At 34.5% G+C, this 14,463-nt stretch overlaps 1 pseudogene; it reads left to right on the forward strand.

Annotated features, from left to right (window-relative positions):
* The first annotated feature begins 591 nt into the window (after positions 1-591).
* The window catches only part of LOC116870318, a 56,873-nt pseudogene continuing 43,001 nt past the window's right edge, over positions 592-14,463 (forward strand).

The following is a 14,463-nucleotide window of genomic DNA, read 5'->3' on the forward strand; positions in this document are numbered from 1 at the left end:
TAACGACCAGGTATGACTATTTGTTTAAGTGGTTTGGATGAGAAAGCAAAATGTGAAACTTTTATTAAATGCAACACTTTTATTAATAAACTACATATTGGGTACCGTTAGTGTTATGAATATACACACATACACACACACACACACACACACACACACACACACCCCTAACAACAATACTAGGAGTTAGGTGCATTTACTATACAGACAAGGGAATGGGGACATACAGAGATTAAGTAACCTTCTCAATGATACCCAGCTATGTCATGGTGGAGGTGGGTTTTGGACTTAGAATATCTAATTCCACATACTGAGTTTTCACATTTGACTATACATTGGAAGAGAGGAAGTAAAGGACCTGGCTATTCAAATTACGGAAAAAGCCTATATAAACTGTATATAAAACGTCTTTAAAACACTATATGGTGTTAGAAATCACCAAGAGTTATGTTAGGGCTGTCGGAGGTCACGATGGTGAAACATATGTTAAAATTAAAAATTGAGCAACTGTGATTTGGAGATCAGCAACAATTACTATAAGGAGGGTACTTCTAGGAAGAAAGAGAGAAAAGTCTGGAAGCAGTAAGAACAATGGTTCCCATCCACCTTGAAATCCAAAGGTAAAAGAGGTTTGGTATGATAAATATGAGTATTATAGAGGAGGGAATGTCATTGAGGAAGAGTCAGTTTTCAGTTATGTGAAAAGGACTGTCAGAAAAGTGATTGAAGGTAGAAGTCATCTTGCAGCTAACTAAGTTCACAGGGCATAGTCAAAAGGTTTAAATGTGGGAGGAGTGGACGATAGGATCAGAAAAAAAATGTATAAAATTGAATGGATATATAATTATATTCTATAGAATTTCAGATAAATTGCATATTGTGTTTCAGTTATAATGAAAGATATAAAAAATGCAATGTGATTTTTCTGCTATCACATAAAAGAATTAAAAATTAATAAAGTTGCAATAATAATAATAAACTGTATGAATGGAGACAAATTTATTTTCAAATTTAGAATTGATTACATGAATCATGATATATCTGTATGTTGAAATACTACACAACACTTAAAATTCTTATTTAAAAATATTTAATGAGGGTGCCTGGGTGGCTCAGTTGGTTAAGCAACTGCCTTCAGCTCAGGTCACAATCCTGGAGTCCCAGGATTGAGTCCTGCATCGGGCTCCCAGCTCTATGGGGAGTCTGTTTCTCTCTCTGACCTTCTTGCCTCTCATGCTGTCTCTCACTGTCTCTCTCTCAAATAAATAAATAAAATATTTAAAAAAAATATTTAATGAAACAGGGAGATAGTCATGATGCAATAGATGCAATAGGAAATATAAACATTTTAAATTCAGCATCACTGTTGTCCTAAAAATGATAATGAAGAATAGTATATATACACATGATTACATTTAGTGTGCAAGTGAGTTAGTGCTAGTTTTCTATCAGTTCCAAATTTTTATAACTAAGTTGTATTATCTGATAATGAGCAGAAACATTTTCAAAAGACATTAAGAATCACACACACACACAAACACACACACACACACACACACACACACACACACACACAAAAGAATCATACAATATAAAACAAACTGACAGCCAGCCGGGAAGAAATACTATGTGGCATTGCTAGGTAGAATATGGTAATTCCTATTTTATTTTTCTTCTTTTAAGATTTCAGTGGGACAAAGTTCAATCCACAGTCAGTCATCACTATAAGTGAAATGAAATGATAAAGAATACACAGGATCTACTCTAGGAGCATACACTAAACATGATGGGATTTAGTGCATCATATTTTAAAATAAGGGATACTTTCACCAAGAAAGTATTCTCTAGGTTTTTGAATGAGGTGATGAGTGAAAATTAGGTATGTTTCTATAGATATTAAAGATTTTTCTACTGTGCTTTAGTAAGCCGATGCTAGAAACTAGACAGGAGAGCTTTTGCATTACTTTGCCCACTGCGGGTTTCCATGTTTTAAGAGGACCTCCCAGCACTGCCAAAATTCAGAGTGGGAACTGAGTCCCTTAATAAAGTCACCCCAGAAAACTGCTTCATGACACATGAAGTGCCCTGTTCCAAAACCAAGCAATTAAGGACAGGATGAGGTTGGGAAGGAATGATTCTTCAATGGAGCAGAAGCTAATTTGATCAATGTGGAGATGTAGGGACTGGAGCAGAAGGAAGATTTTTCTCCCGCTTACAGTTTCAAAGAGGAAGCAATGTAAAATGAAGAAAGAAATCTCACTTCTAAAAGAATAAAACATGTATTTCATGAAACTAATAACATATGATTAGTTATGACTCAAAAGCTTCTAACAATGTTAGTATATAAATTCTTAACTGAATCTGTGCATGATACTATTTGGTATGGACAATGTAAAAGTTTGTTTCAGTAATATGAGCATTTTATAATCAACAGCTAAATTATACTAGTGTTTAATGTTGTAATCCTTAGGGAGCATGTTGAAATAATAGTTCAAATAGGAGATAAAACCTCAGTCATATTGCACATTTCTTAAGACATAACCTTTGTCTTGCTTCCAACTTAAAGGGACAAAATGATTTTTTTTTTTCTCCACATAGTTGAATTGTTTCTGTTTCTAGGTCTAAAATCAATTACTCTTGGCACAGAGTAATTAAATGAACTAACAGGATGTTAATTCAAATTAGGACCACACTTCCTTGAAAAATTCTTGCACTGAAATTTGACTATCAACTCTCTATTGTTTAGTATCTTTTCTGTCCCTGTTCTGGTTGTTTTAGGGAAAGTAGCAGTTGCTATAGGAGAAAATAGTTACTAAATGTTTTAATTGCTTTTTTTTTCTCAGGAACTTAGAGCTTTTTCTATAGGTTCAAATTCATAAAGAAGTAATATCTGACTGCCTGTGTCTGTTGTCAACTCTAGTATTCAAGTTAATATCATTTCAATTAATTTGGTGCATCTCGTAAACTGATTTAAATTTCTTCCTGATACAGCTCTGAATTACTGTGTTGTTCGCTGGCTTATTGTACAAGATATATTTTTGCCTGATATTTTTGCATTAGTTTATGATTTTCTTAAATCCTTATCTGAATCGATAATGCAATTTTGCTCCTCCAAGATTTCGAAGTCTAATGCTGTTAGGTAGAGAGCCGAATCAAATCAAATCACGATAAAGAATAAAGCGAAGGTCATTTCCCCAGAGTAAATATGCATTGTTATATATGACTAAAGGAATTGCAGGGGTTTATTATGTTTTGCAATTTCATTATATTTAAATGCACATGGATATATTTGTCTCTTAAAGTAAATTTATCTTTCTCCTTCTCTCAAAGATAAATTATCTTTTCACCTAAAAGCAAAGATGATAAAGACAAATTCATAGAGCATGGCTCTCATCTCTCAGCACCACCAATTTAAAAATGTGATGCATACCAACAATCTTTAGGTTAAAACTACTCTATGCTGACCTAAGGGAATACTATTTCCTGATCTCTCCTATATGTGTATGTGTATATGTCCGTGTGTGTGTATTTCAAATGTAGGAGTCCATGATCATGATGTTCTAGAAATCCCACCAGTCAACGCAGCATCTCTTCAGTGCAATCCAGTTGAGCTCCTCCACATATGCAGGTAATTCCGTAGCTTTAGAACAGTCTCTGGATTAATGTCCTAGATGAGCAAGACCTATCGTCTCTTGTCCACCTCAATGTTTGAAATGTTATCTCTCATATCACCAGCTATGTTATCATCATGTATTATCATTATGTCACCATATGTCAATCTTTCCTAGCCTATATGTTTTGTTTTGTTTTTTCCTCCTTCTACTTCACTACTTCAACTACACTTATTTCATCTTGGCTTTGAAGTATGTAGAAAAAGAATCATGCTTATTTTTGAACACCACACATTAGATTAAATAAACAACAGAAATTGAAACTTGGGAAAATAGAAGCCAGTGGAAGAGTCAGAACTCCAGGAGTCAAGCAGTGCCTGGATCGGGGCAATGACAGAATCTTAAGCAGTTGGGGTTCCATGGTCCTTTTTCAAGGTGCAAAAATAGCATTCACCAGCTTTAGGATATCTCCATTTTAGGGTCTCACTGTACCAAATTTTAAGCACTGGGGAGAAAGAAACCTCTTGTTTCAATCAAATGTTTACTCTGGATCAATCAGTGACAGCCAGAAGTGCTTTGGTCACACAGCACATAATGGGACCATTAAGTCTGCCTCATGAGACCTAGGACTGATGTGAGCCAGACTCCTTAAGAAGTGTCTTTCACTAGCAGCGCAATCAAGGACTACTAGGCTCCAAACAGCTCTCAGTTAAGGGACTAGCGCTATACTCATAGCATAGGTAGAGTAAAATGTGATGAGTAGCTCATAGGACTATGTATAGAGAAAAATATGTGATTTATTTATTTTAACTGAGGAACTTTTATGTCTCACTAAATGGTTTCCCTTTGGGAAATTTTTGAATGGTATCAGAATCTCAGAGGACTCTTGCACCCACTCCTGTCCTCCCTTGACATAAAACTGAGGACAAAGTCTCAATTCTGTTTCCAGTTCTAATTTATGTATTTGTTTGTGGAAACATATCTCCTAATCTATAACAAGTAAACCTTCTGTAGTTGGGCCACAATCTTGTTTTCCAACAAAGGCAAGGAGTTTATGCAACAGACAGGGTGTACATGAATTAAGGAAACCAAAATTGAAGGAGATTTCTAAGCTAGCTTGTAGAATGCATCTAATTTTATTGGGTCAAACTGACCTTGGAAGGGTTTCAGTTACTCTTAATTACTAGTGCAGGGAATTCACAGATGGAGCTAAAAGTAGAACATAAATTTCAGAGGAAGAAAACCAAAGGAAGGGGATTGGGAAAGTGGTGGGGTTTTTTTGGGGTGGGTTTTGTTTGTTTGTTTTTACCTCAAGTACCTCTGGAAGGATCAAGCTGTGTGGTGAGCCTGTCTATGAACATTCGTGTATTTAATAAGAGACCTGAGAACTCAATTTCTTCTGAAGGAAAAAAAGAATACATACTTGAAGAAAGATATTCTTTAACCATGTAGGACCTGCCTATACTTGGTAGCCTATAAACTTTTTTTGCTGACTGATTCATGGCTGGAATCCTTCATTGACTTCTGGAAGCCTACATTTCTTCCCATTACACATGGCGGTGATATTCACTAAATGCTCCAAGCCAAGCTATGTTTTTTAGGATAGTCATACACTTTGATGCTTACATTGTAACATAATGATAACGAAAATGATACATTAACTTTTTATACATGGGTATGTTTATCTTACATTAACATCTATAATTTATTTTCTTCAACATAATATCTATTTATAGATAAAAGTCAAGTACTTAATAGGCTTAATGATGCACTAGAAAAAGTAAATCAATATTATATTTAATAAATGGACTAATTCTTACTGGAACATTCTTTAATGATGACATACTGTATCAACACAGGGTAAGTTATAATATTACCAAATGACCTAGGATCTTTAATTAATACATTTAACCAATCTAGATTTACAAGTAAGAATGGCTTTTCTCAGCAAAATTTTAACAAATATATTTCAAACTTTATCAGCCAGTGGCCCTTTTTCACTTAACTGCTTGTTGAACCAGTTGTTGAGGCCCATTGCCACTGTCAATCATACTGATTGATGCCTCAGGTACACCAAATGCCTGTAGCAGGTCAACTCCCCTCTGGATAGCCATTAACTTCTGCTTCTACCACTTGAGTTTAACACTTACTAAGCGTGGGATGTCTTTTTCTCAAAGCTAGTTATGCTGCTTATATTTAAACTTAAAGCAATCTCATTTAATGCTACAAAAATAAATTAAGACTTATTTGAAATAGAAGAGGTTTATTATTTTGATACAAACTATGATGTATTGTTTTAACGATTTCATATCATTTTGCAAGGCAATAGAAGTAAAGGAAAGGAAAAAAAAAAAGGTATGGGCCAGATAACTGAAAGACTGGACACATAAAAATAGAATGGGTTTTTATATACATTGCTACACAAGTGTTTTCAAACTCTCTTTGCAGAATGAAGAAACTCAGAAATAATAAATGATATCTAATAGGTATGTTTTATGCAATTATCTTACTATCAGATACAGTTCAGCAAGCCTGTATCTGTAAAAATATCTTTTTCATTAAAAAGTTTGCTTTGCTGCATACTAAATTATAAAAATAATTTTCTGTAGATGTGCATGTGCCCACAAGCCTCCCATGCATGCATAGAAATTTATATATAATTTTCATTATTCACTTTTGAACTCATTATTTTAAGAAACTAAACATACAAGTAAGAATTTTACTTATTGGGCTCCAATATTTACTTTTATTTTACTTAGTCTTTGCAGGCACAGAAGGAGAGAGAGAAAAAAAAAAAAACAAACACCCTAACTTCTCTCACCAATTACTTTTTTAGGATGGCAAGTCTGGAGTTGTCAAGCTGATACCTCAGGTAAAAGATTTAACTTGCTGTTTTTAGAGATTGAGGAGTGAATTGTGTTATCTCTGTTCTCTATCTCATATCTGTAATATTATTTTGAAAAGTGAAGTGTAAAATTATACCTTAAAGAACAATCACACCTGTTGCTCTTAAGTCATTATGCCATGAAATCTTGTACATGTTGAAGTAAAGACTTTCTCTTTTTCTAGACATGGATACTCTATCACAAATAACATGAAAGCACATAGGAAGAAGAGACAATATTTTTTCTGGACAATTCAGGAAAAAATTGTTCTAACATCAGCCAATTTCTATCAGATATTTACCCTTTTATTCATCCTTAATATAGATCCCCAGTATGCCATGCAAGGTTTTACTTTAATGGTGTCAGAGAAAAAAATTGCACCACACACTGGTACAGGGGCAAGGAACTCTTCATTCAAGGGGAGAGAGGCCAGACATCAGCCTGAACTCAACTCAGAGGAGACAAAATGTGAGAAAATTTTAAGAGCTGGAGAAGGGGGAGATCATAGGGCATGCTAATTGATCTTACACAAAAGAAAAATCAGTCTTCTCATATCTTTATTATAGGACTGAGATGCCCACTGAGGTTAGGCTCATGCTTTCCCCCCAGACACTGAGAGATACTGATGCTAACTTGATTTCTGCATTTCAAAGGGATAATTCTCAGGTCTTTGAGAAGGATATTCCTGGGCTGTAATTCTGGCTAGAGGCTTTTAAATAGATTTACATATATCTCAAAGTGTCAAAGAAAGAATTTACAATTTTGAGTATTAAAAGAAGAAGAAGGAGGAGGAGGAAAAGATGGAGGGGAAGGAGTTGGAGGAGGACTAGGAGGAGAAGAAAGCAGCTCTAAAAACGGAGCTCAGGACCCAGTCAGGAAGCAGCCAGTCTAAAATGTATTCAAGCTGAGGGGAACATTAAGGCTGCCTTGGTCAACAGAAATACTGTTTCTTCAGCGAGCAATAGAGTAGCCATTAGCCACATGTGGCTACTGAGCACTGGAAATGTAGCTATTATGACTGAGTTATTGAATATTTAATTGTATTAAATTTATCTTAACTCAACTTAAAATTTAATTAGTCACATGTGGCTAGTGGTTACAGTCCTGGGCAGCACAGATGCAAATTACTGCATAATCAATGGCTATTATTTGAACAAAAGTAACATCTTAGTTAAAAAAGAACTAAAGTAAAATCTTAGTAAAAAACTTTATAGCATAAATAAAACATCAACATTTGTGTTTAAGGTATTTTATATAATCCTTTTGGTTGCTTCTCTATTTTCGTTGTTGCTGTCATGTTCTTTCACTTAACGATGAATCATCAAACATATTACCATCTAAGCACACATTGCCTTATTAATTTTCAAATATGCGTGCTCAATTATCAGTCATTTTTTAAATATGAGAAGGGCACCACAACATGGTGGAATTTATTGAGAATAAAGGTAAACTTCCAAATTTTGCATTTTTGCTTTGGTTACAATTTTCTTATGTATTCAGTGCTTGAGATGCACAACATTGTTAATTTCAAAACCAGAATCTCTCTTAACCTTTCTCTAAAATTGCCATCTGTTGTTTATCTCACTCTTTTTTTTTTTTCCAAATGAGTGAAGTAGTTAAATGCCCGTGTTCATAATGAAATTATTTTTTTTCATTGCTTATTCCAATTTTATTGCAGGAGGTAGAATTTTTTCAGCAGACATTTCTCTGCATCTTCATTCTCTCTTTTCTGTGTTTTTGAAAGATGGATACTTTCATTTCAAGATCAACCTCTGGCCTCTTGTTATCTCTTCACCTAGCTGTCTCTTTGATACCAATATCAACATCCCTCCCACTTACTATGCCAATTTATCTTTTCACAGATTCTTTCTCCCCACCAGAGCCTAAAATTAAATTAAAATTGCTCCTAGCTAGGAACAGAAGAAATCAACAGCAACAACAATGATGAGAGCAAAACCTCACATACCCATGGTTCAGATATAATCACTTGCTCTAATTTTTAACATGCTGAAATACATGTAAGCACTAAAGACAGTGGACATTCCCAGGATCTCCTCCTCAAAAATAAAAGACAATTTTACCACTTGGTTGTTAATATAATACATCATTTTATTAAATCAAAGGAGGAAATAAGTGAGAGGTTGGATAGAACTCTATCTTAAAAGACAGTATAACTTAAAGGAAAAAAAAAATCTCCAAATATAAAATCAGATAATTCATTTTTAGGACTTGGTTTTGCCAAACCCTTGTTGTGTGGCAAATTCAGGTAACTTCTCTGTGCTCATTCCCTTATCTATAAAATTGGAGTAACAAAAGTGTTTGCTTCATAAAGTTATTTAAAAAAAAATTTAGAAAGATTAAAAAAAAAAAAAAAAACTAGTATGGGATGACCTGGGTGACTCAATTGGTTAAGTGCCTGACTCTTGATTTTGGCTCAGGTCATGATCTCAGGGTTGTGAGCTTTAGCCCCACTTCAGGCTCTGTGCTGAGTGTGGACCCTGCTTAAGATTCTCTCTCTAACCCACTCATCCCACCTTCCACTTGCTGGTGCATTAGCTCTCTAAAAAAACCCCAAGACATTAGGGTGCATGTGTCTCTTTTTTCACTACATCTGTATCTTTGGAGTAAATACCCAGTATTGCAATTGCTGGGTCATGGAGTAGTTCTATTTTTTAACTTTGTGGAATCTCCATGTTGTTTTCCAAAATGGCTGTACAAACTTACATTCCCACCAACAGTGTAAGAAGGTTCCCCTTTCTCCACATCCTCTCCAACATTTGTTTTTTCCTGTCTTCTCAATTTTTGACATTCTAACTGGTGTAAGGTGGTATCTCAGTGTGGTTTTGATTTGAATTTCCTTGATGGCTAATAATATTGAACATTTTTTCATGTGTCTGTTAGCCATTTTTATGTCTTCTTTGGAGAAGTGTCTGTTCATGTCATCTGCCCATTTTTTTGACTTGATAATTTGTTTTTTGGGTGTTGAGTTTGAGGAGTTCTTTATATAACTTGGATACCAGCCCTTTTTCTGTAGTGTCATTTGCAAATAATGTTCACAATAGCCAAACTGTGGAAGGAGCCAAAATGCCCTTCAACAGACAAATGGATAAAGAAGATGTGGTCCATATATACAATGGAATATTACTCAGCCATCAGAAAGGGTGAATTCCTACCATTTGTATCAACATGGATGGAACTGGAGGGGATTATGCTAAGTGAAATAAATCAAGCAGAGAAAGACAATCATCATATGGTTTCACTTATATATGGAACATAAGGAATAGCATGGAAGACCTTAGAGAAAGAAGGGAAAAATGAAGGGGGGGAAATCAGAAGAGGAGATGAACCATGAGAGACTATGGACATTGGGAAACAAACTGAGGGTTTCAGAGGGGAGGGCGACAGGGTGATGGGTTAACCCGGTGTTGAGTATTAAGGAGAGCACATATTGCATGGAGCACTGGGTGTTATATGCAAACAATGAATCATGGAACACTACATCAAAAACTAATGATGTACTATATGGTGACATAGCATAATTAAAAAAAAAAAAAAGACAAACAAAACAAGTAGTGCCTGAATGTCTGGCACATGATAAATTCTCAATATATATTAGCTATTATTAACTTATATTTATTTATTTAGTTCCATAGTTTTATTTATTTATTTTTAATTGAAGTGTAATTAACCTACAATGTTATATTAGTCTCAGATGTACAACACTGATTCAATAGCTCTACACATTTCAGTGCTCACCAGAAGTGTAGTCACCACCTGTCACCATACAACATTATTACAATATTATTGACTATTATTCCCTATGCTGTACTTATCATCTTCGATGAAACTTACTTATTTTATAACTGGAAGTGTGTACCTGTAAATCCCCTTTCTCTGTTTTATCCATCTCTGTCATCTCTTTTTAATATCCATTTTAGAATCCTTTCTGTTAAATTCATAGCATGTTACAAAGTGTATAATTATACATTTATTGAGAATTATTCTAGATGTGTGTTAAACTTGAAGCCTGCCCCTCAGGAGAAAGCTCCAGGACAAATTAACAGGCCTTTTTCAGGAAGAGAGGGGTATGTTTCAGTTTGCTGTCTGTGCAGTGTCCAGGAGGTGGTGGCCAGCCAAGAACTCTCTCCCAATTTTTCCTTCCAGATCTGTGGGGTCCAGAAAGGCAAGTCCCCCTGGCAGCCAGAGCCAGGCACTCCAGGGTATTGCTTGTGTGGGCTGTGCACACCCATTGACGTTAGTGGGCTTCAGATGAGTGCAGGGGTGAGGTGCCCCCACTGGTTTTAGTGATTATTCTTTTAATATCTGGACATTCACATAATAAATGACTTGTTTCAGTAGACCTTATACATGACTTTATACATGCCTAATCGTTTGAAATATGTGCACCATTAAGGAAATCATAATTTGAAGTTTGCTATTAGTTTTGACAACACTGTCATCTCAATTAAGGAGTATTTTTAAAAAATATTCCTGTGCACCTGGGTGGTTCAGTTGTTTAAGCAATAGCCTTCAGCTCTGGTCATGATTTCAAGGTCCTGGGATCAAGTCCCACATTGGGCTCCCTGCTGCTTCTCCCTCTGCCTGCCACTTCCCCTTGCTTTTACTCTCTCTCTTTCTGTCAAGTAGATTAAAAATCTTAAAAAATAAATAAATAAAAAGAAATAAGTAAAAAATATTCCTTACTTACGATTTTAAAATAAGATAAAAACTATAATAACCCAATATTAAGATAGCTGTTTAATAATTGAAATATATCTCAATACATACCAAGTTATTTTGAATACTTTAAAGTATGAAATAATTTGTATTTGTTTCAACTTTTGAGACATAGTCTTTCAAGCATTGAATTTTCACATTTAAGGAGTCTAATAAGCCCCAGCATTTTAGAGGATAGACCGCCATCTGGTGGAAATTTTAAGTCTTAACTAAATTACCTAAAACAATTTTATATAGCTTGTTCATGTTGTTATGAGCATGCTAGAAAGCATTCTGGTCGCATAACAGAAAATGTATTAAATTAATGAGCTGAAACCTAATGGAAAATAAAAGCAAATAAGTTTTAAAATTAGACAAGTGTGTTTCTGCCATCCTTAACCATCCATTTGTATCACAATGAATTTAATACTATGAATATTAGAAAGGCCATAAAAACTCAACGAATAGAGAAATAACCAATCGGTGACTGCTTGTCTTCACTTAAGCATATTTAACCTAAATCATAAACCATGATTTGTTTTTGCTGATATCATGCAATTAAAAAATAATCTCTAACTTTCTATTATTTCTGTTTTGGTCAGGCTCATGTACAATCATTTCAAAATGATCATAGCCATTATTTCTAGAGAGGTAACTTATTGAGAATGTTAGAGGTTCATAGAGTTTCTGAGGTTCTAGAGTGCTGATAATATCCCCAGTACAATTATTGACATCACCTTCAAAGGCAGTGCATTTTCATCTAATAAGGGTGCTATTCTAGTTGGATACTTTTTATTTCCAAAAAATTAAAATTTAATATCACCATAATGGAGTGTTTGCCTAGACATGGGAGGCTTGACAGAGATGATTTATGCCTCTGAAAATATAACTAAATTGCACACAGCCCTTGAGAAAACTAAAAGAGAATATGTTAGGTAAATGAGGGCTACATTGTGAAGTAGGAAAACTCAAGAGCAGTCCTTGTTTGGTTACTAATTAACTGTACGGTCTTAATAATAACAAAAATAATAAACAACTATAATCATGATACATGATAATATACTAATAATATAAACATCAATATATATAAAGCATAAAGCAAAGCAACTTTCGTATCACAACAATCATATGATTCAGGTTCCCTTGTCATCTCAATTGTATAAATCACAAGTTCAGGAATGCAAAATAACCCTCCCAATTTCAAAGAGCAAGTACATGCCACAGATAGAAAATTCATCCAGACTACCTGAGGTGTTGTTTGTCCATTCAAAAAATAATAATCTTTAAATATTTTTCAAGATTTTAGTTTCTCATGCAGTTGGCTCATAATTACTATATTTCTTTTATTGCAGGATCAGTTACTATGTTTTATTTTCAGTTAATATGTTTTAAAGTTATTTTATGCACATTTGTTTTATCAGGATTCTATCATATATGCATAATGTGATGTAAAGAAGAATCCAAAAAAAATGTATATGCCTAGTTCAAATAAATGAAAACAAAGTGCTGTAATTGTTTTTATAGTTAACACCCCAGAAGACCCCAGCTCTTCATATATAATATAATAACCACCCACAACTGTCCTGGGTACAAGCCCTATCTTAAAATTTGTGATAATGATCTATTTAATTTACTTTAAAATTATATTGCCTATGTATCCATCTCTAACCCTAATTTAGTTCTGCCTATCTTCCTTACTTAGTCACACTGTATGTTATTTCATGACTTGTTTTGGTCAATAAGTTTGTTAACAAAACATGTTATTGTCTGGATAGTCAGGGGTTTTTTTATTATTTTTAAAAAATGTATAATAATTTATTCTAAAAACATGGAGGAATCTTGGCATTCAGTGAGTCGGGGGTGGGTCCATTACATGAACCAGAACTTCATGTCTCGCTTTTCGGGGGCCACTGCTCAGGAAGACAGAGAAATGAAGCTGGAGAGCCACTTAGCAGCCTCAAGCTTAATACAGCTGTCCTCACATGCTAACATCTTTCTGGTATTCAGTTTATTTTTATTGCCATATGGTAATGCATTGTATTAAGTTAAAATAATTTAATTAGTACATTATTAATGGATTTTTTTTCCCACCAAGCTATTTCTTAGATCTGTTATGAAACAATGCAGTGGGATTTCTGTCCCATAAATTATACACATCTTCAATATGACTCTATAATTTTAATGTAATTTTTTAAATGGTTGTACCAATATACTCTCCCACCCACAGAGTGAAATTTTTTATTTGTTTTTGTTTTTTGTCACTCCAGTGGTTATTTTAATTTGCTTTTCCCTGGTGCTAATAAGGGTGAGCGCTATTACACAGAATTATAAGTTATTTGTATATTGGCTCTTATATTCATTTTCTGTTGTGTTATCTATTTTTATAATATCTGGGAGAAGAGTGAACTGAACATCTGTGAGCAGTCAGACTTGACTGTGAAGGCTTTGATGTTCACCAAATCTTTCTAGCTTTTTTCTTTGCAGTAACGTAATAGAATCACACATCCCTACCTGCCTTTTTTTTTTTTTTTTAATTTCTGGTGGCCATGTGACTTGCTTTGGCCAATGATATATGAACAGGAATGATGTCAGTTCTCAGTGACAGAAACTTTACCAGCCCTTTTGTAATTTACCACATTCATTTCCGGCTGCCATGGTGATCATAACTACACCTGTCAAGATAGAGCCTTCGTTAGCCCGCACCCTGAGTGAGTCCATGAGCAGACCCATCTGAGGATCTAGTAATGGGAATGAAATGTAAACTTTTTGCTTGTTAAGCAAATACAATTTTAGAATGGCGTATTACCACAGAACGAGTTTCCCTATTTTGTTTACTCCTATAGATAGGTGTTTTTATCAGTCTCTCCATTGTGCTTCCCTACTTAATATTCTCCAAATGAAGATACCTGTAAACACTAGGTCTCATTTATCCTACTTTTTTTGTAAATGATATTGCAGCTTAATGGTGTTTTTCCTCCAGTAAAGTTGGCTGTGCCGTATTACCTACTTACACAATATTAACAACACACCTGCTAGTTACAAATGAACACTTGTACTTCTTTTGTGTTTTAACTGAAAAGAATATAATCCATGATATCAATGAAATGTGAAGTCAGTAGTTAAGACACAGACACACATGCACACCCATAATTCCACAGAATTGCATTTAGGATGCAAAAGAACTCTGAGGTCCACTTATTTTTCTAATAATTGATTGTAAAGAAGATAATCTTAATGGTTGAGGGCAAGCT

This window comes from Lontra canadensis, unplaced genomic scaffold, assembly GCF_010015895.1.
Source record: "Lontra canadensis isolate GAN:19392208 unplaced genomic scaffold, GSC_riverotter_1.0 scaffold22, whole genome shotgun sequence".
In the NCBI taxonomy this organism is placed as follows: Eukaryota; Metazoa; Chordata; class Mammalia; order Carnivora; family Mustelidae; genus Lontra; species Lontra canadensis.